At 44.3% G+C, this 20,302-nt stretch overlaps 1 protein-coding gene across 1 annotated transcript in view; it reads right to left on the bottom strand.

Annotated features, from left to right (window-relative positions):
• The window catches only part of nlgn2a (neuroligin 2a), a 201,456-nt gene that overhangs the window by 149,154 nt on the left and 32,000 nt on the right, over window positions 1-20,302 (bottom strand). The window contains exon 2 of the mRNA XM_030088438.1: window positions 7,433-7,522. The gene's annotated coding sequence lies outside the window, so the exon portion shown is untranslated. The remainder of the gene's footprint in view (window positions 1-7,432; window positions 7,523-20,302) is intronic.

The raw sequence follows: 20,302 nt of genomic DNA, 5'->3' as shown, positions 1-20,302 counted from the left end.
TCAGATCTCTCTAAAAATAAATATCTTGTAAGATCCAAACATTACTTCTTGAACTGGAAAAAAATACATATATTTCCACTTTTCCTGCTCGGCTTACCTTCCACATCATTTCCTGGCAATCCTTCTGAATTTCAAATGTGACTCCGACGCGTTCTGTCCCATTATCCCGGGAAACAACACGTCTTTGACTCAATCGAGTGAGCTAGCCAGCGCGGCGTTATGAGATAACAGGGATTAGCATGATATTCAGAGAAATGATTAAAAGGAGGCGAGCTTTGGAGTGCGGCTGGACGCAAACGATAACTGCGGCGTGGAAAGTGACTCCGTTCAAATTGAGATGTTTCAAGTAATGCATTTCGTTGGTATCACTCACGTCAAATACAGTTGTTAAAAAAATTCACATAATGGGGGGTTTATATGTGTGTATTCCTTGACTCTTTCTTCAATATAAAAGCATTTCAAAGCTGTACCTGGATAGGGGAATAATTAAGGTCAAAGGCAAACTCATCTTAACAATATACTTAATATAATAACACTTATTCTAAATGTATAATCAAATATTCTAAAACTATCCGACATTTTAAAACTATGATCTCGCACTCAATTAAAGGCCCTAAATGCTGCGGCTCATGGTAATTAATGTATGACGAGGCTTTAATTAGAGAGAAGGCTCCTCGCATTACTCACTGTCTTTCAGACTCCATACATTCACTGCTGCACGGAGAGCGTCACACACACACACACACACACACACGCACTCTCCACACACGAGACGCTCCGGTGTGTGTCTCTTAGTTAAAACTTGGCATGCTGAACCGGGTCGAGCTATGTGTTGGTGTGCGTGCACGTGTATTGACTGTGTGTGTGTGTGTGTGTGTGTGTATGTGTGTGTGTGTGAAGAGTGAAGGACCAGCGCTGAGAATAATTAACTCTGGTGACCCGTCCGCCGGAGCGACGGGGCAACCCGCTGTGACTGGAACGCCTGTCAGAGGAACCGGCCGTCACACACTCCTGAGGCGGCGCCGGATGACAAGGAACACACCCACACAAACACACACACACACCAAACAGGACTGTCATGTATTAATTAACAACCTTTCCATCTCTGTAGGTTGAACACACACACACACATGCATGTGTATTAATATCTTTAGTATACTTGGCACATATTTTTTCACACCATGCTGCAGCAACAGTTGTGACAGACCCACACACACACACACACACACACACACACAGGCACGCGCACACACACGGAAACACACTATAACACAATTCAAGCTGTCTCCATGGCTCCCCGTATATATACACATACATGTGTACTTGTCTCTTTAGTATACTTGGCACACCCTCTCACACCATGCTGCAGCAACAGTTCTCACACACACACACACACACACACACACACACACACACACACACACACACACACACACACACACAGGCATATGGCAAGAAGCTGGCTGTTAGTTAGCACCCCTGACATCTCTGACAAATTGACTCCTTTATGTGAGTGGAAGTGTGCGGCGGCGAGGGGGAGGCGGGGGTGGCTGGGAGGCCGCGAGAAGGTGGATCATCTCATTCACACGGTCCGAGGGAGAGCGATATCACTCCGAGACAAGCGCGCGCACACACACACACACACCTGTGACATCACCAGCATGCAAAGTAAGAAGGGGGAAAAAAAAAAACCCTGCTTCGGTAACGATGAGCTAAGATGGAGGTGCTGGACGGGGAGAGAGGCGAGGGAGAGAGAGGAGGGAAGGTGGCGGATGTGTGCGGGTGGAGGAACGGAAGGATGGAGGGTGAGGACAAATGAAGGACAACGCCAGGGAAGACACTAGAGAGACGGCTAGATTTCGGGACATGAGGGAGCAAAGAAAGGTGAATGTCAGAGAAAAGAGGCTGCTGAGGGGAGAGGCAGCAGGGATGGACTCCATCTCAGCCATGTTTACCCGCTGTTTTAGTTAGGAATATGAGTTTCTTCACCTTTGCTGTGCGAAACTTTGCGATATGAGGGTCATAACACAAAGTACAAGGAGCTACTTTGACAGCACGGAGTCTCACGAGTGCTGAGCTGAAGTTTTTACCAAAAGCATCTTTGCAAGGTTTTCGTTTGATTGTTGTCATATTTTTTTCTGCATTTTTTACTTGAAAACCAGACAGTAAAGAAATATCACCCTTACGGCTCAACCAGCTGAACCATCGGCATTTCCTGAGGTCATGACTCAGCTTTCGTCATGGCTTTATGTGACAAAATAAAAATAAAAAGGTAAATAACCTGACTGGTCAATATGAATCCAATTTCACATCATATTTGTTGAAGCAGACTGGAGACGATATTTAACCATGATTGATTTGATCACTTCGATCCATCATTATCCAGTTTCACGATAGATAACTGGTATTATATGAACTGCTTTAATCCTGTCGCAGAACTCTGGGAAATCATATGTAGAGGTTGAAAGATGTAACAATCCATGAGAGAGTAGAAATATAAGTGATTTGCTGAAGTCAAAGTTAAAGCTGTGTGCTTTTTTTAACGGAAATTAATTTTAACTGCAATAGACTTCAGGAGGAAAACTAAAGCTCAGCTGAAGCAGAGCGACAACAGTAGCTTATCAGAATACTATTTTAATCTCAATATTAAGTAGAACTGAGTGAAATTCAAGCTTTGTCTTAGATGCTAATTCTATTTCAAAATGAATGCAACATGTCTGTTAAAAGCCCCGACAGCGGCGTACAGGATGAAGGAGGCGCCTTGTCGGCTTTATGCTGCTTCACCTGTTTAAACTGGCGGCATTAATTAACACGCAGAAACATGGTAAAGCTGGATGCACTGCTGCTGCTATTGCCCACCCAAATCTCTCAGACACATTATGGGAAAACTACAGCACTATTGTACGGATTTCCTGATTCAATTCAGTAATATACAAGAAGAAGCCAGAACAGCAGTGATGCTGGGGTCAAATAACATGCACTGGGAGCTGTAAAGACAGGGGAGGTTTGAAGGTTCAAGAAGCAAAATAAACTGTCCCTGATAATTAAATAAATGGCGACAATCACCGACTTCTAGTTGAGATTCAGCATTAAAAAAAAAACTAATAAATAAAAATGAGAATGATGACTTAGTGTCACGGATGTCACTGAACATTACTCATACTGTCTTCCGCTAATTAGCATGACGGAACCTGCGGCTGGTGGAGTAAATCCACAACATCCTCACTGCAGCCAGCCTTTCGGTGATTGATTTTGTTCCACACAAACATGCGTTGGACTATTTCCATCTGGATAGGAATATCTCATTTTCAAGCAAAGAAAACATAATTCATAGGATTCAAACGGCAACTTTAAGTGTCACATTTGTCACCCGGAACTGCGAGAAAATAGACCCTGTGGGGGGAAAAAAAAAATTAATAATGACAATCTAATTAATTGTAGCTATCAAAAGCTACAAGGAGGCACTGCGGAGAGGCTAAACAGTTTCATCTGGCTCCAGAGCTGGAGGTAGAACCATTAAAACTGAGCATCTATCTGTACACTTAACCCTAGTGGAACCTTTGCCACTGACTTACAACTCAATACATATTTGCAAAAAACTATTTCTACTAGACACAGGTCCAACGGTGGAGAGTTTTGCTGGATTGTGTATCCTGTACCTCTTTAGGTGTAAAGAGCTTAAAGAAGTGAAAAAGCTTGGCAATGTAAATCCTTCCCTCCGGGCATGTCTACATTTCTCACATTGATTTGCAACTTGTGTAATTTAAGGTGAGATCTGAAGAGTTTGGATCATATGCCACAAACCTTCCCCTTGTAAGTGGAAACTCTTAGCAGATACGTCAGTCCGCGGTGAATTTGGCACGTCGGCGGTTTTGCTGATTATGGTATTTTCCCTCTCATAATGGGCTCTGCTGTTCGCTCCTCTTTCTTCTGTCTGAGCCTTAATCTTCGTCTTGTTTGTAAAAGTAAGATATTCTTTTGCGGCTCGGTGCTGATGACAGTAAATTTGAGGATTAAAAAAAAAAAAATACAACCTGAGGAAGACAAAGATAAATGAGGCATAGGAAATGGATGAGGAACAGGACAGCCTCGCAACTCTTAACTAATTCCTTCGGTGGGGGACAGCACAGAGAGCATGATTCATATCCGGCATTATGAAGAGAATGATGAATCACGCCGTCAGCGCTGTATTGTCCTCTGCTGAGAGTAAGAGTATTCCCTACATCCAAAACAAGCTGGAAAGTGTATCACACAAATGATAGTGTACTGATAAAGCAGGCCCGGGTCAACAATTCAGAACGCGGCGGGATCTCTGCGCAGAAGTGACAAAGTTTATTGCATCATTTACCCTTTAGTTAGACGGATCCGCGAAGACCCGAGGCAACAATTAATGTTGCATGCCATGTTCGTGCACGTCTCGCGAAAAGGCGATGTGGTATTGCATTTTCACCCGTTTCAGCAAACCCCAATAATCCCAGGAGCGGCAAATATCAAAAATAATGATCCTAAGCATCCCGTTCTACAGGGAGAAGCCTTTATGGGTTAATGCTCTCCAGGGGGGAAAGTGACAGAAATGATTAAATGCAAACTGCATTCCACCATTTTAGCCTCGATTCTTCATCGTGTGTGTGTGTCTCATGGCCACGTCACAAAACATGTGACACAGGAAGGAAGGTGGAAAAGTGCTGTAGGGGCAAAAGGAAAACATCTGATCAACAAAAAAAAGAAGTCAGTGACGACGAACGTTCAACATTTTACTTCACAATTAAATGCTTTAATTATCTGGAGCCTGATTTTGCAATACATATTTTGTAATAGGCTTTTTTACAATAAACAGACTCTAAAAGCTGATTGTCTTTATAACAAGACAAGCACTCATACTGTAAGAAAAAAATCCATGTTTTCTGCTTATTGGTGCAAACGATCCTGCTTTGCTCAAGCGAACTCACGGATTGAGACAAATACTTCATTAGCAAACGTTCCCGTCCGCACCAGAGCCGGGAACGTACAAGACATTCCTGCTGCAAAACACAAATAACACACTCTGCAGGCTCACCGAGGCTAAATAGCAGTTTTCCCAATGTATCCTTGTATCATGTCTTCGTTCTGTACAGATGCCACCCTGAACAAAAACAGCTCAGATCGTTCGAAAATGATTAAAAGTCAAAACACAGCAGCTCCAAATGGTGCGTGTCCAAACAGCTGCTCCATTATTTCCCGCGTACAACCAACACAAACAGGCACTCACCGACACATCCTCTCACTTGACGCCACTGTCCTATTTCTAGCCTCACTACCTCTGGAGAAAGCCATTTCATTCCAAAGAAAATGCTTCTTACCCCTTCTTTTTTTTCTTTTTGCAGCTACCTTTATTTTCCTCCCTATGCCGCCTCTGTTTTTCTCCTCTGAGGAAAGGCTATTTTGTTGTGAGCTCCTGTGTATGACAACAGTAAAGAAAAGTTAGCTCGCGATCAGACGCTCTGGAGTTGGGTTCTCCGGGCGAGAAATCAGGTTTAAAAGCTATTTCTGTTCGCAGCTTCTTCCTTTCCCCCCCCCTCCCCGCAGTGTGATCAATTTTTGACTGAAAAACTAAACTTTTTCATGAAATAGTTGCTTCATCCAACCACTACGGATGAAACACGCAAGGTAATGAAATCAGGAGAAATAAATGTACTGGGTCAAGGTGGTGCGGAAGACGTTTCACTGAGGTGCTACATATTTCCAGAATGACTCAGAAGATTTAGAAGGTTTCAATCGCGAGTGTGTAAAACCTCTCAGGAATTGTGACAACAGTGAGAAACGCTGTTGACATTTCAGTTTGGTCTTGATCCAGGTTTGGGTCTTCACGAAGCACGTTCTGCACTTCTTTAATGAACTCTGACATCTGATGATAAAATGATTGCCTGACTCATGAGAGACACTGTAACTTTATGTAAGATCGCTCATGCCACTTGCAGAAAAGTCACATGTTCCAAACCACATCCCTATAGTTTCTATTGCTAATATTTAGATTGTTGTCTGAGCACATATATATTTCATTACAAAGACAAACTACACCATTTTGTATTGCGCTATGAAAGAAAAACTTTCCTGAAATGAAAATATGTTAAAAAAATGAAGCGTTTTTTTTTTCTTGAAAGGTCGTGAAAATGGGGCCAGAAACTCCTGAACTGTAGGTTAGAGCTTCAGTTTGGCCTGGCTGACTTTTAGAAGCCCCTCGGGGTTATCACCTCCAACTGCCCTTCAGCGCAGGTTTTCTAAAGGCAGTAAAACGATGATGCAACGTCAGGCAAGACACCGGGTTTTGTATTTTCTCGCGTCTCCGTGCCCTCATTACCTGCGCGCCGTACCGACCCCCGCCCGACCAGGCGCCGGCAACACACTGACGCTAGCCCTCCGCTGTGAGACATCTTGATTGCTTTATTAGGTTTTCGATAAAAGCTCGGGAACGCCGTCGACCCTTGTTTGACATTTCCAATTTCTTTGCGACCGTCCACCTGCACGGCCACCCCACTTTCAACTGACCGCCCCGCCCCCCCCCCCCCCCCCCCCCTCCCCCCACTTCACCTCCCCAGGTGGCCGGGGGGAGCTGTTTCGGCAGCGCTCGGGGAAGGCCGCGCTGCTGGCTGCAGAAGTGTTTGTTTGTGGCGCCCGCTTATTGCTGATGCTGTTTGATATCTCTGGCTGGAGCCTTATCTGCCGGGCTGCCGCGGTGCTGCAGTTGCTCTGATATCTTGAAAGGCGCCTCGGTTTGGGCAGCTGTCAATGCCTGCTCCTTCCTGCCTCTCCTCCTATCTCTCTCTCTTTTTTTTTTTTTTTCATTTTAATCACTCAGATCAAAACGACAGCAGAAGGAGGAGGGCGACTGCAAAAAAAATAATTGTAAATTCACGCATTTTCCTCCTACCGTTCGCAGTTAATGGGGCTAAAAGCACTGTATCGTTATTGGAAAGGACTCAACGATGACAAAGTCATTTAAGGCTGCAGATGCACCCGGTGATTCATTTCCCTTTTGGTGAAATCAGTTCGACTCTACACCAGTTGGAGACATAAAACTAGTAAATCAGGGTTTACAATTCTGCTGTTAGTCCTTTCCAAAGCCGTCTCATTATCTTGTCTTCCATAACACCAACAGCTGGTGAGATATGACCTTATCAAGATTTATCTATTGGAGCCTTTTGTTTGTGCGGTATCAGCTACTGGTAAGCTGATCGCTTCTTATGTCAGGCTGTTTCTACTGTACGTTGAGCTTTTTGAGCGTTTCTCACGAGCGTATTTTGTGAAGGACGGGCGCCTCGGCTCACGGGGCCGCACCTACCTCCGAGAGCGCCGGTAAGTCAAAAGCGCGCCGACGCCAACACACAGATCTCGAACAGCGGGAAGCTAATGCAGCAGCATATGGTGGGAAATTAACAAAGCGTGTGTGGCTCACATGACAGAGAGGAAGGAGGAACACAGGATCATAGCAGCCGGGATTAGTGGCTCTCCGCTGCAGTCTTTTGTCGAGTAACCGTGGATGCTGCTGAGAAACAGAGAGAGAGAGAGAGAGAGAGAGAGGGAAGCAGAGAATAGAGCGTCAGCGCCGACTGCAAGAATCATGTCAAGTAAGGCAAAGAATCAATTTGTACACGACATACAAACAAATCTCACATCCAGATTTATTTCAATTTGATATATGAATCCGAGGCCTCCGAGAATCGACTGGCTTGCTCGTGTCGCAACCTCCTTTCGATTGTAAAGCGGGAGTAAAAGAAGAGGCTGGCGGCCACACGTGAGGCGCTGCTGCACGTCAAAGTCGGTCAACCAGGCGATTCCCACAGCTTCGTCCCGCTAATTCAAACATATCATGGTTAACTCTGAATAGGATGGGTTAAATGCAGAGGAATTATTTCCTCAAAGTAATCAATACAAGATGCTTTCTTTCTTTCCAGCCACTCCTCGACAAACTGATTTATGTCTGTGAACACAGCACAAAACAAATAAAGATTTTCTGAGGGTTTATTGATGTTTATTCAAACCTACTTTTACTACGACGTTTATGTTCATCTTAGGAAATCCCTCACTTATTATGCTTTGAGTTTTTTCTTCATCCTTATTTTATGTATTTTACTTATTCTGTGTTTGTGTCACATTTCATTTTTATCCATTTTTTAATCACACCTGGTTTAGTCAATATGAATCTCCTCTTGTATACTCGTCTTCTGAAAGGTATTTGTTAACCGGCACTTTGAATTGAACTTGAAGGTGCTGATTCTGCAATAACTTCCCAAATTCACACAAGTTTAAGACGTTGTAAAAGTTCTGTCTTCCTCATTGGGCTGCATCTCTGGAGATCCAGATCTCGATCAAGCCGCTGACTTGTCAGATGACTCCATCTACAGACGGCCAACTCAGAAAACACCAACACAAACAGGCTGCTATCACAGCGAGAAGCCGTCTTACAGGAAGTGACTGCCGCCAGCACAATCATGTCATCGGACCACTACAGTGTGTGAATATTTCAGCAGGGCTGCTCTTACTTTCCCATGAATTCATGATGAAAATAATTTATGCATATGGCCATTATAGTCCGAGAGAGCACAGCTGCGTCGACGTATGTTCAAATTCACCTGCTGCACGGCTCCGGCACTCACGATTACCATCCGGGGGGGGGGGGGGGGGGGGGCGACCGTTGAAACTGCAGGCAGAGCCCAGAACAGAACCTGCTTTACATTTCCTGGCAGCCGACGGAGCTCTAAACAAAGCAATCAGCTGGTTAAGCACTATCAGAGCACCTCCACAAAATGAGTGCTAATGCCCCGAACACTTCTCCTCTTACTTCTTTTTCCAGCTGATCAAAAAGCCGTCACGCCACATTGCGCTATGTAATGGCGTTTTGGTTTTTTTTTATTTTTATTTATTTTTTGCCTGCACTCTTCGGTATTTAGATGAACAAACGGAAAATGTCGTCCGTGTCTCTGCCTCTGCTGCTCGGTCGACGTATGCGAGCGTGCACGCTCACTCCGAGATGCATGTGTAGTAACAAGAGGGGGAGGGGAGCTGCAGCCGAACTGAAGGACTGACTCATCCTCATGGAGAGAGAGACGGACAGGGAGAATGTGAGGAGAGGACACAGTGGACGGGGTGACTGATCAGGACACATCAGTAATTATCTGTTTACTTGCTGCAGCCTCAGAATTTAATATCGCCTCTTCATCCTTCTGATAGACCGCAATTACATCTTTTTTTTAATCTTTTTTAGAGATATCAGCTTGTTATTGTCTGTGTGCGTGAGTGCGTATGGAAGGGGGGGGGCACGAAATATTGAGAAAAGGGTATTTTAAGACGCCGCGTGAGCTGCAAGCAAATGAGATCCTCAGTGCGCATCCACGCCCAGGTTGATGTTTTTGTGTCTGTGTGTCACAGAGTTTGTTCCATCAAAGGGTTTCTATAAATAGCGCCAACGCTGCTCGCCGGCTATGCAGCATAATGTCTTATATAACCTCGTCCGAATGCATACCGAGACCACATCAGCATCAGCAACTAGGCTGCTACCTGTTATAATGCCGAGAGGCGCCCTCTCTTTCTCACATGCGCCGACACACACAGTGCATGCTCCTCTTTATTATTCATGCAGCACTTCTGCCTTTGCTAGAAAGAATATGGGGGGGGGAGGCAGCAAGGAGATGCGGCGGCCGAAACGGCAAATCACTCTGTCCTGCTTTGACCATTAATCATGTACTCAAACACCACATCTGAATGAACTAGGAGTTTTGATTACTTTTTGTGTTCATAATGGATATTCTTTGAAATGTTGCTCTTTGTGATGCATCCATTTAGAACCATCACCAACCTTTTTTTTTTTTTTTTTTTTTCTTCTTTGACAGCAAATGCTACTAAATGTGTGATTTTACATGCTCAGTTGAACAGCGAAGGTAAAGCACCTCAGAAGTCCAGAGGTTTTGTCTTTTTTTGGTGAAATGAGATGCCAGAAACTACATGAGTTTCCAAGCATGAGCGTGCATACTGGACCAGTTTGCACTGCGGGGAGTCTACACTGATGCAACATCTGTTTATTACATCTTGTGATCCTATGGAAAACCAGTGTATACAAATATATTATGTGTAGTCTGCCTGGTATTAAAAATGTCTGACTAAAGGCTGCATTGTCTTCTACCAAAATAACATGAATTGATCCCCAGGTTTTGTAAAATGCTTGGCTTTCGTGAATTAATATGATGATTAATGAATTGCTTTTTTTTCCTTCTTCTTGTGATTCAGCCTCTCTTCATTTGTCAGTCGGGTGTGCAAGTACAGGGATCACTGCTCAATTTGATTTCCTGTTGCGTTGCCTTCTTCTCCTGAGAAAATAACCGAGAACAGACGACAATCCTGCTACCTGGAGAAAACAAGAAAGGCACAGTTCTCTCACATGATTATGTGGATTATGGATTTGATCATTTGAACTCAAGAGGATTCAACTGTTCTGATGAGACAAAATGTGTGTCTTGCAGCAATTTTACCCATTATTGAAAATGATGTTTAGAAATATACAACAGCTGCTCGATCGAATTGAAACTCCTGAACAGCACTGAACAGAATCCAGACTATGGCATTACGCAGCTCAAGAAATCAGAAGGACGTCTGTGTTTCAAGAGGCATGTGATTTTGCTGAAATTTTCCCTGCACTTCCAGCATGGTTTCTACTTCCAATTGCTCTTTTGGAGCTGATCTATTACTGAAAATTAAGCCATACAAAGTTAGCCTCCCGAGGTTAGCAAACATTACCAATAATGAGCGTTCCGACTGACCTCCAGTAACCACACACACCAGAGAGTTCTTTAAAAAAAATAAAATACAAGGAAGAAAATACAGTCTCACACACGTGGAAATCACTGCGCTCCATATCGATGGCGAGCACGCTCCTGCCCCAACACCTGAGATGTGATTATCCAGGTCAATTCAGCAGATCATTTTTATATCTCTTGGAAAAAGAAGATTGAGTAATTTTATTTCATGAGCCTAGTGAGCAAACACACAAGAGAGGGGTTAACTGTCCATAAACACTGAAGCACTCAGCATCTTATACACATGGGGTGACCTACGGTACACAGATACACTCCCACACCCATTCCCTCCATCTTTATCGCACCATTGATTCCTGCATGATTCCTCCACTTAGTTTTAATCCAACGAGGTGTGTAATGGCTGCAGTGACGGGGGGGTGTTTGAGATGACTGCTGCGGTCACGGCTCAAGAGAATATGGCTCATCTGCAGGAGATGTGGGCTTTGGCGACAGCACCATGCCTCTTATCTCTAACCACTTAGCGCTGATCTAAAACAAGCTGATGGGGGGGGGGAGCTAATTGGAGCAAATGTCACCAGTGGACCATTTAGGAGCCAAAAGGAGCTCAGAATATCAGCTGTGACCAACCCCTACTGAGATGAACACATGTAAAGCTGGTGCACATTGGTGTCTGCAGCTGTGCCGGGGCGGCATGTTGTTTCTATCCCCCCCCCACCCCCGCCAGAGACCATTATTGATAGTCTGGGACATGATATGAAACCCAAGTGTTTGCAAATGCTTGAGAAATTATTATTTAAAAGTCAAATCTCAAGTGTTCGATCACACATCTTAGAGAACTCACAGTTCAGTTCCAAGTTTAGTCTTGTATCACAAGTTCCAGGAAAGTCTTAGAGTTAAGTCTGAGTCTAGATTCCTGCTCTGAGTCTGGCTTTGATATTTTGGACACCAGATTCAGCAACATCCGATGTTCTTGGTCAAGTTCGTCGTCTCAGTTTTTCCTGTTGGAAGTCCAAGGAAAGTCTAAAATCTTTGAACAAGAGTCAAAGCTACGCGAAGTCTTTGATCACAAGATAAAAATGAGTTCTTGAAAAACCTTCAAAGGCATTTAAAATGTTAATTCAAAAGTTGAAGTCAAGTTTGGATTCTACTTGTCGGTTCAAGTCAATTCTTTGGTCCAGTTTTGGGTCTCAAATGCCAGTCTAGAAGTATCAGTCTATAAATATCAACAATGAACCGGAAAATCTTCTGCATCAAAAACTAATCAGTTGATTCATCTTTTGGTGTGACATTAGAAAGCTCATGGGAGTTTGTTCAACCTGCAAACTTAAATCGATGCAGACAAACATTGTCATCCGTCCACCTCTTTCCTTTCTGACTGGACTTCACCGACTCAGACGGCGTGAGCTTGAAAGAAGCGGAGGAAGAGAAAGTGGCAAATTAGATGAGCGCGGGAGGGAAGTGTGTGTGAAGCGGCCGGATTATTAGAACTGTGTGCAGTCATGTGGGAGAGATACGGCTGGGTAAATGCAAGGACTTGCATGTGAAAGTACTCTTATCTTAATTAAGATTTCCACATCAATTTTGAGTTTATCCCGAAATTTAATCACATAATTATAATCACCTTGGCCTGTGTGGCGGGTGTGTGTGTGTGTCATTTGAGGTCATGATGTGGCATTTGTATGCATTTCATGGATATGGGTGGGAGGTTGGGGTCATTCTGTATTTTTCAGATGTATGATTTATAAAACCCAGTGCGTTTCATTCCCTCGAAACCGAATGCTGGTGTTTTTGTTTTATCCCCACTCGCACCCAACCTTGTGTGGCCTTAAATCTCGTGGCCGTTTTCATCATTCTCTGCTCCGCGTCGACCCCGCGACTCCCAGTGTCCTTCCTCCCGTGCCATCCCTCTCTTCCCCTTCCGTTCGCTGTCGTTGCGGTTCAGCGGGCGCACGAAGGCAAACGTCCGACCGCAATCTTTCACACTGCACCTGTCGGCGCCGGGACGCAACCAGACACGCAGTCATGTTTTACGGCGTCTGGGGACATTACATTGACTTACACTCACTTCATACAGGCTTCCCGCATCGTTTAGGAATATGTTAACCATAACTCTATCATTAATCTAACAAAGTTTCTATTAAAATATGAGGATGAACTCTCCTCAGTCTGCAGGGTGTTTAACAGTGACCTTGACTGACCTTCAGGAGGTCAGGAGGAAGTCCCCGTGTTGTCAGTACTGTCACAACGCAACACGCAAAACCACCTCGACTCAAACTCCCTAAAAAAAAGACGCCTGTCTACGCTTGTAGCCATGGCAACCAACTTGATGAATGCACAGCAAAGCTTCGAGCCTTTAATCAGCGCCATCTTAATGATCAATGATCAATTATTCATTAAAGGCTTGGGAAAAAATGCGAGGATTAACCTCTGAGTGGGCTTTTATCATAGCACTTTCTATAGTGATTCTAAATAAACTAAAACACTTCAATTATTCAAGTCATGAATTAAGCTCAAGAAAAATAATGGGATTGCTTAAAATTTCTGCTCCACCTCTGTTGGGTCGATCTTTATTAAACTAGCGAGTGAAACAAAATTAAACAGATAAAGCTTTTCTTTTTTTTTGGTTTTTTAATTTAAACAAATCTGATGAGAAGCAACGTGAAGTCTATTAAACTGAAGCAAAACTCATTGGAGGGAAAAAAAAAAAAAGCTACGAAAAACAAAAGCGTCCTTCATTTACCAACGTCTGCATCACATCGACGTGTTTCTGCAAAGTCGAGCCAGAAACCAAAAAAACCTGAGCAGGGTTTCCAGACAGCGCTTCATTCACAGATACTATAACTGGAGAAGCAGGAGTTGTGAATAAAAGATGATCGAGAGAAAGAAGAAAAAAAACATGCAGAGGTGTGGACAAGATCAATAAAGACATGTGTTTATTAGATTGAGGCGGGCTGTGACAGAGCCCGGCCCAGGAGTGGAACACTAGCGTGTAATCTTGTACTGTTTTTTTTTCTCTCTCTCTCTTTCCTCTCCCCACGGAGTGCCCGGCTCGCTCACTCACGCCTCGAGACATAAAGAAGCATGCAGTAAACAGCCGTCAGGATGGTTTGGGACTATTGACTGAAGGAGAGGAGAGAGCGGGGAGCGGCTGATTGGAGAGAAATCCGTGGTGCGGGTGGGCTGCGACGAAGCATTCAAGTTCTGGAGCAGAACTGGCATGAATACGCTATAACGCCGTTTCATTTGCATTCTTATTTACCATTCAGACCGAGGTAGACAGTTTTACTATAGATGTACTATTAGCGGATGGCTACATTTGTTTGTTGATGTCCAGTCGGCCATTAGTCTCGCTGGCAGTATTGATGTTTGCGATTATTCTTCAGCTGAATGTCCCATTTAAACACAGCCAAAGGGCCATTTGTAAAAACAAGATTTTGGCACGCGCGCATCTCACATTTTATTTGTGTAATGAATACAGCCCGTATCATTCATTTGTTATGATTGGTGACATTACCAAACGTAACCGAGCAGGAATGATAATATAAGAATCTGCTGATTGAGACAAATGAAGCTCCACGGCGCAGCCTACAGTAACAATACATCACCAGCGGCAGCAGGCGTGTTTGTCCCAAAGAGGATTGATGGAGAAAATAGGAGTGGAATTTGTCCTCTCCTTCATTACTGTGCTCGCTCTCCACAGCAGTGCGCCAAACGCGTCGGAGTCAGGGCGAGCGAGCGCTCCCGACGACTCGGCCTCCAGACCGGCGACGCATACGCAAACACGTATACGAGCCGCCGCAACCTCCGACGTGTGCAGGCTGCCACCGCCAACTCGGGGGAGATGCACAAAACCAAATGTCATTTAAATGCAAGGGAAAAAAACAAAGGGAGAAGGATTAACCTTTAGAGAACTGCAGTGTGAGGGCAGGTGCATCTGAGGTAACCCAGTGTCCTCCACTGTTTTCTCAAAGTGTCAAGTCACTGTTCAAACAGAATTAAAATGAAGAGAATAATGCAGAAGAAGCATTTATGTCTCCGGAAGATAGTTATTACAAGGTATAAATAACTGTGTTAGACAATAAAATACTTAAAAATAATTGTTCCAATGCTAAACAGTTAACAAGGAGCAGATATTGATGTAATAAATGACAGATTTCTTTAAGCTTACAACAATTAGCTTTCTCACAACTATAAAACAAATCATGTTCCCATGTTGAGAACATTTTACCTGAGGGCGCCAAACTCCAGACTCCTTCTAGCCTCACTTCAAACTAATTTTCATTTTGTAACATTTTCTTCATTTTCATATTTTTAGTCGGAGTTATATTATGATGTCAACTCAGGCACGTTTTTTTTTTGTTTTTGTTTTTTTTAAGTAGTTTTATTTCCGTTAGTCTATTTTAAGGAGGAGGTGTTTTTCTTTTTTTTAAACTGAGACAGTTTCACTCCTCTCTGCCTCTGAGAATTTATGGAGGTGCTGTGAGTGAGGGATGGCGTTAAAGCTTTTTTGTTAATTCTTGTATGATGATAAAAAAAATGTCTGATAGGATTTCTACACACTTTTTGGATTTGTGTGACCTTAACAGGAGGTCAAATTTGAGAGCCAGTTCACCATGATACAGTCAATGGAAGATAGTTTTCCAAAAGGAAACTAAGGATCTGCTATGACAGTTCAAATAAAAGGCTAGATAAATACTTGGATCAATGTAGAAGGTTTGAACATCCAAAGGAACCTTCCTTTATCTTTTGAAGCAGTTTGATTTCTGCTGACGGCTCTGACAAAGATGTGCAGGCAAGAATTGGTCAAGCGACTTTTCAATAGGGATCCAGAAACTTAAACCTTAACCCTTAAGACCAAGCAGAAGATCCTCAAAAGCAACGTCAAAGCTGTCTTTCTCTACAGCGCGGAGACCTGGAGACTAACCAACAGCATCACAGACAGGGTCCAGGTGTTCGTTAACTGGTGCCTGCCTTCCATCCTTGGGATTCGACGGCCTTTGGCAATCCATAGTAAAGATACATTGGAGATTACCAACCAGATGAAATTGGCACGCCAAACACGCAGAGTGAAAATGAGGTGGATCAGGCTGAGGAAACCCCAGGACTGTGGGATGAGACAAACGCTATCTTGGAGCCCCAAACCGAGCTGGAAACTATCGGCGGAACGGGAACTGTGTCAAATTGAGTCAGACAGGCATTAAATCGCCAGATTAGCTCAAGATCTTTCAGAGTGGCGTAGTTTTGTGGATAGCCTCGGCTCCTCTTAGGAACGATGGGTTAACCCACTCAGATCAAATATAAAGAGTAAAATAATGTTCGGATGACAGGTCCAATGGGAGAAACATCAATGTTATCGAATAAAAGCAACGTTCGTTAATCACAGTTGCTTTATTTGATCTCACACTTACCCATCATGCACTGCACCCTTTTTGCTCATTCAATATGGCAGGGGCCTTATCAGAAGTCCCTCATTCTGTGAACTAATTACCAACTTCTCCCACCTACAAGAATGATAAGAATCAATAAGTTCTGCTCTTTCATCGTGCTCGACGGTGAATTCCTGTGAACCGCTTGCGCAGTGGGGGAGAGACCCGAGCAGAAAGCTTCACATCTGTAGCCTGTCAGCAGACTGCGCATCCATTCAGGTTCGGTAATAAAGCAACTGGACTGCACCACTGATCTGAATCCGTCCAGCATCTGGCCTGAAACTGTCCGCCTTATTACGAAACATGACGGGAAATCACCACACACGCACGCACACACACACACACACACCGGTGTGTTGTGCAGGTTAATGGACAGCTTTTTGTAAACAGGACAGGAAAACTGGGCACTCACACATCTGCCCCGTGCAGCTGTGTTGGTGGAGGTGTGCGCTTGTTTTCTGGAGCGATGGTGGAAAACGACGCCCTCACACAGGAACACCTCCACGTGACGGCCTCAGTGGGTGCAGAAGCACAGATGAACAAGTTCCTGACATGCAAACACACCTGTTGCATAACACCGCTTCCTTTTGGCTGCCTCTCTTCGACCTTTAAAAAGGTGCTGGGTGTTTCATCGCAATTCAAAGCTGTGAAAGTGCGAACAAATACTCCAGCACATTCTCACAACCCCGGATAAACAGGTCCTTCAAAATCAGTATTGACTGATGCTAGAAGGAACCAGGGGTGCACGATGTTCAGCAAACACTGGACAGGCAAGAATTTTGCCACGATAAATCTGGATAACATCTTTGTTCTTCCAGAATAGTGTTCTTTCAGTTGGCCCTAATTTATACGAATGGGACACGTTTTATTTGCTCAGTCACTCTTTTGCAATATAAATAATGCGCATGTTGATATTGGCATGACTATAACTTTGTGATATATTGTGCAGCCCAAACAGTGTCTTCAAAAATGGTTCCTTTGCCTGGGAATGAAAAATTACTTATTTGCTAAATAACTCTTGCAATACTTCCTCTAGAACTTGTTGTATCAAGTTGAAATGAACTTCCCACATGCGCCCGTGTTGTGTTGCTGTTAGCCAATGTTTTGAGCTGCAAACGCTTCACTGCTGCTTGCGTTCATTAGAATAATAGACACTTTCCTGTTGCTGTCAATATCAATTAGTTAATTAACAGATAATGAAGGTCTGCATCACTAGAGATATTGGTAAGTCGTTAAGCAATCAAGACACCCAACAGTGAGACAGCAGCTCTGCAGCTTTTCTCCTCTTGTCATGTTTGGCATGAAAATTATCATATTCTGAGAAACCTCCAGTAATTGTAATCTGATTGAAGTCGGTAACATGTGTTCCTGTCAAAGGCCTTAACAACATCGTTGATAAATTGCTTTGTTAACACGTGAATGTTTGAAGAAGACCATTTTTGACGATTTAAGACTCCTTCTGCTGTGATTCTAGCCGCCTGTAGCTTCGGTACACAGAGGCGCTCCATTAGCTTTTTCAATTAAAGCGGGCACTATTCTTAGTGTAGCAATTTTCCTGCTACACTGATGTCTAATTAAATTTCACTGACTACGGGGGGTCAACCGAAATCACCTCACCGCCTGCCAAGGTCGGCCGCTGTGTTCGCGCGAGCCGCGAGTCAGTCTCCCATGTATGACACGCACCCCGTGAGCGCACGCAAACACGCGCCCAGCGCACGTTTGCATATCCTGGCTGGCACATGACACGTCCTCCGGCGAAGCTGCCCTTTTGGCCCGCTCCCGCACACGTCTGCCCAAAATGTCTCATTGAATATTTAATGCAGGCGCAAATGTAGCGATGACAGCGAGCGAGAGCGTGCCTCCGATTATTCCGAATCAAACGGAGCCGCCACAAGGGGCAGCGGCTCCCCCGCACCTTATTTTCTGCCCGCTCGTCCCTCCATCTCTGCCCACTTCCCTCCGTCACTCTGAGCCCGCCTGTCTACGACTGACATTAAAAGCGCATTGCGAGCCAGTATCTCTGAGTAAATTGTTGTAGTCGTGAAGCCGGGCGTTTGGTGGAGCAATATTTAAATGACTGTGTCACCCTGCTGTTAGATGTGGAATGCTGCCACAGCTTTGGCACCAAGCACCTCCATGAATATGCAGAGCAGCTACGAAGATGTGTAATTTACACTGGATTTGTGTGTGCGTGTGTGTGTGTGTGTGTGTGTGTGTGTGTGTTGGAGAGTGGAACGGGCAGTGGAGGAGAACATTTTGCTGAAATGATCCCATTCTCCTAAATCCCTTTGCTAGAGAGCGGCTCATCTATACAGAGTGCTGCAGAGCTGAAAATAGACATATAGAGCTGCCCTGAATAAAAGATGACAGGACAGCACAGCCTTGCGTCCCCACAACCAAACAAAAGCCATCCCAAGTGCAGGCGCGCGCTAGCATGCTAGCACTTAGCGCGTCGGCGCACGCGTTCAACGCGTCTCCAGCCGTGTGCCCTTGAGCAGGGGGAGGTGGTGTTGGGGAGGGGGGTTCCTCCTCGCCCTCCCACATTGCTGGATGCGCGCGAATACTGTATGTGTTGTGTAAAAATAGACACGGATGTCTCAAAAAAGCGTCTTTCATCCACATTTCCACGCATGAGTAATTCCCTTTCATCTCCAGCCAACCAATCGAGTGAAGTGACCTGGGAGAGGATAATGACATTAATGGGGTTGTTTTTTTTTTTTTTCTCCCTCCTCACCCTTTTCTCCCTGTTAGAATTAAAAGCCGCAAACACTGCGGGGAATTAAATAAACTGAATTATTTATTTCACAGAAATGTGAGCTCATGCACACAGATGTGTGGATGGTGATATTGAGCGCCAAAGGAAAGTTCACATTTTTCTGCTTCCTGTGCCAGAGTTTTTTTCACGAATCGCCTGGAATGAGTTCAACACAGGCTCAATACATTATAGGTTTTATGATTTATAACCCAGAATCCATCATCGCCGTTATTTCTGGAGCTTGTACGTCACGACAGGTGGCAGCGCAGCAGTTCCTCCGGGTCACTTGTTTGGAGATATGTGTAAATGCCTGCAGTTTATTATGCATGCTCATGCAGCGAGTGCCTGTGTATGTAGTTGGTGGGGTTTTATGTATTATTGATGGAGGCTGTGGCAGCTCAGGCTGCAGCCATCACCAGACCAGAAGACCTCAGAGGAATAAACATCTGGTGATATGAATGAATGAATCCATGCATGAATGCGAGAAGGACTTTTCTCAGGGTCCTGGACTGTATTTGACCATGAACTCGCCTGAAAACCTCGACTGTGGACACTGCTTGTGCTCTCTCGGTTACCTGAGGGAAAATGCTGTGGGGAGCTATGAGTTCTCCCTGCAGCATCGGAATCAGTACATCTCTACTACAAACGACTCAAAGTCAAAACTATCCATCTTGTCGATTACAAAACTTAAAGGTCATGATATAAAAAGGAAATATTCTTATTGGATACTAAAGCATGGGGTTTAGTCGTGGATGTGTTCCGCCGTCACCCACAGTCAGCCAAGCATCAACTTTCAGCTTCCTTGAAAGTCATTTAACTCTTATTCCTGGATTGGATTTTTATGTTGTTATAAATCAGAGACAATATCACATTTCCCCGCCATTTCTCTACATACACAGCCAGCTTGTAGTCGACCAAGCTGCCAACTTTAAAAAAAGCAGCACAAGGGGAGTCAGCTTTGGTGACTGCTGCTTCCTTTTGGGCTAATCGGTATGCTTTCCAATACAGAGGCTTAAATCCCCCAGTCCGCCTGCGTGCCAAGGAAAAACAAAGCCTTCACCTAATAATGAATCCCAGCCCATATTTCACACCGCATTTTGATTTTTGCTTATGCTACCCAGGCACGGAGTCACTGGCTGCACTGGGGGACCGATGGGGAGATTAGAGTCAAGGGACCGAGCGAGAGCATGTGTTTGTTTACTGAGCGAGTTCAGCAGGAAATCAGCCACACGTTTATCTGTATGTTTTCTCTCAGAAGCCCAATTCTGTAAACACTTCATTACCAAATTGCTGGTTGGAATTTCACTTTAGCTGCACTGAGAAACAGGACAAAC

This window comes from Salarias fasciatus, chromosome 3 (genome assembly GCF_902148845.1).
Source record: "Salarias fasciatus chromosome 3, fSalaFa1.1, whole genome shotgun sequence".
NCBI classification, from domain to species: Eukaryota; Metazoa; Chordata; class Actinopteri; order Blenniiformes; family Blenniidae; genus Salarias; species Salarias fasciatus.
Note: the sequence above shows the minus strand (reverse complement) of the source record. Positions and strands in the feature narration are given on the sequence as shown.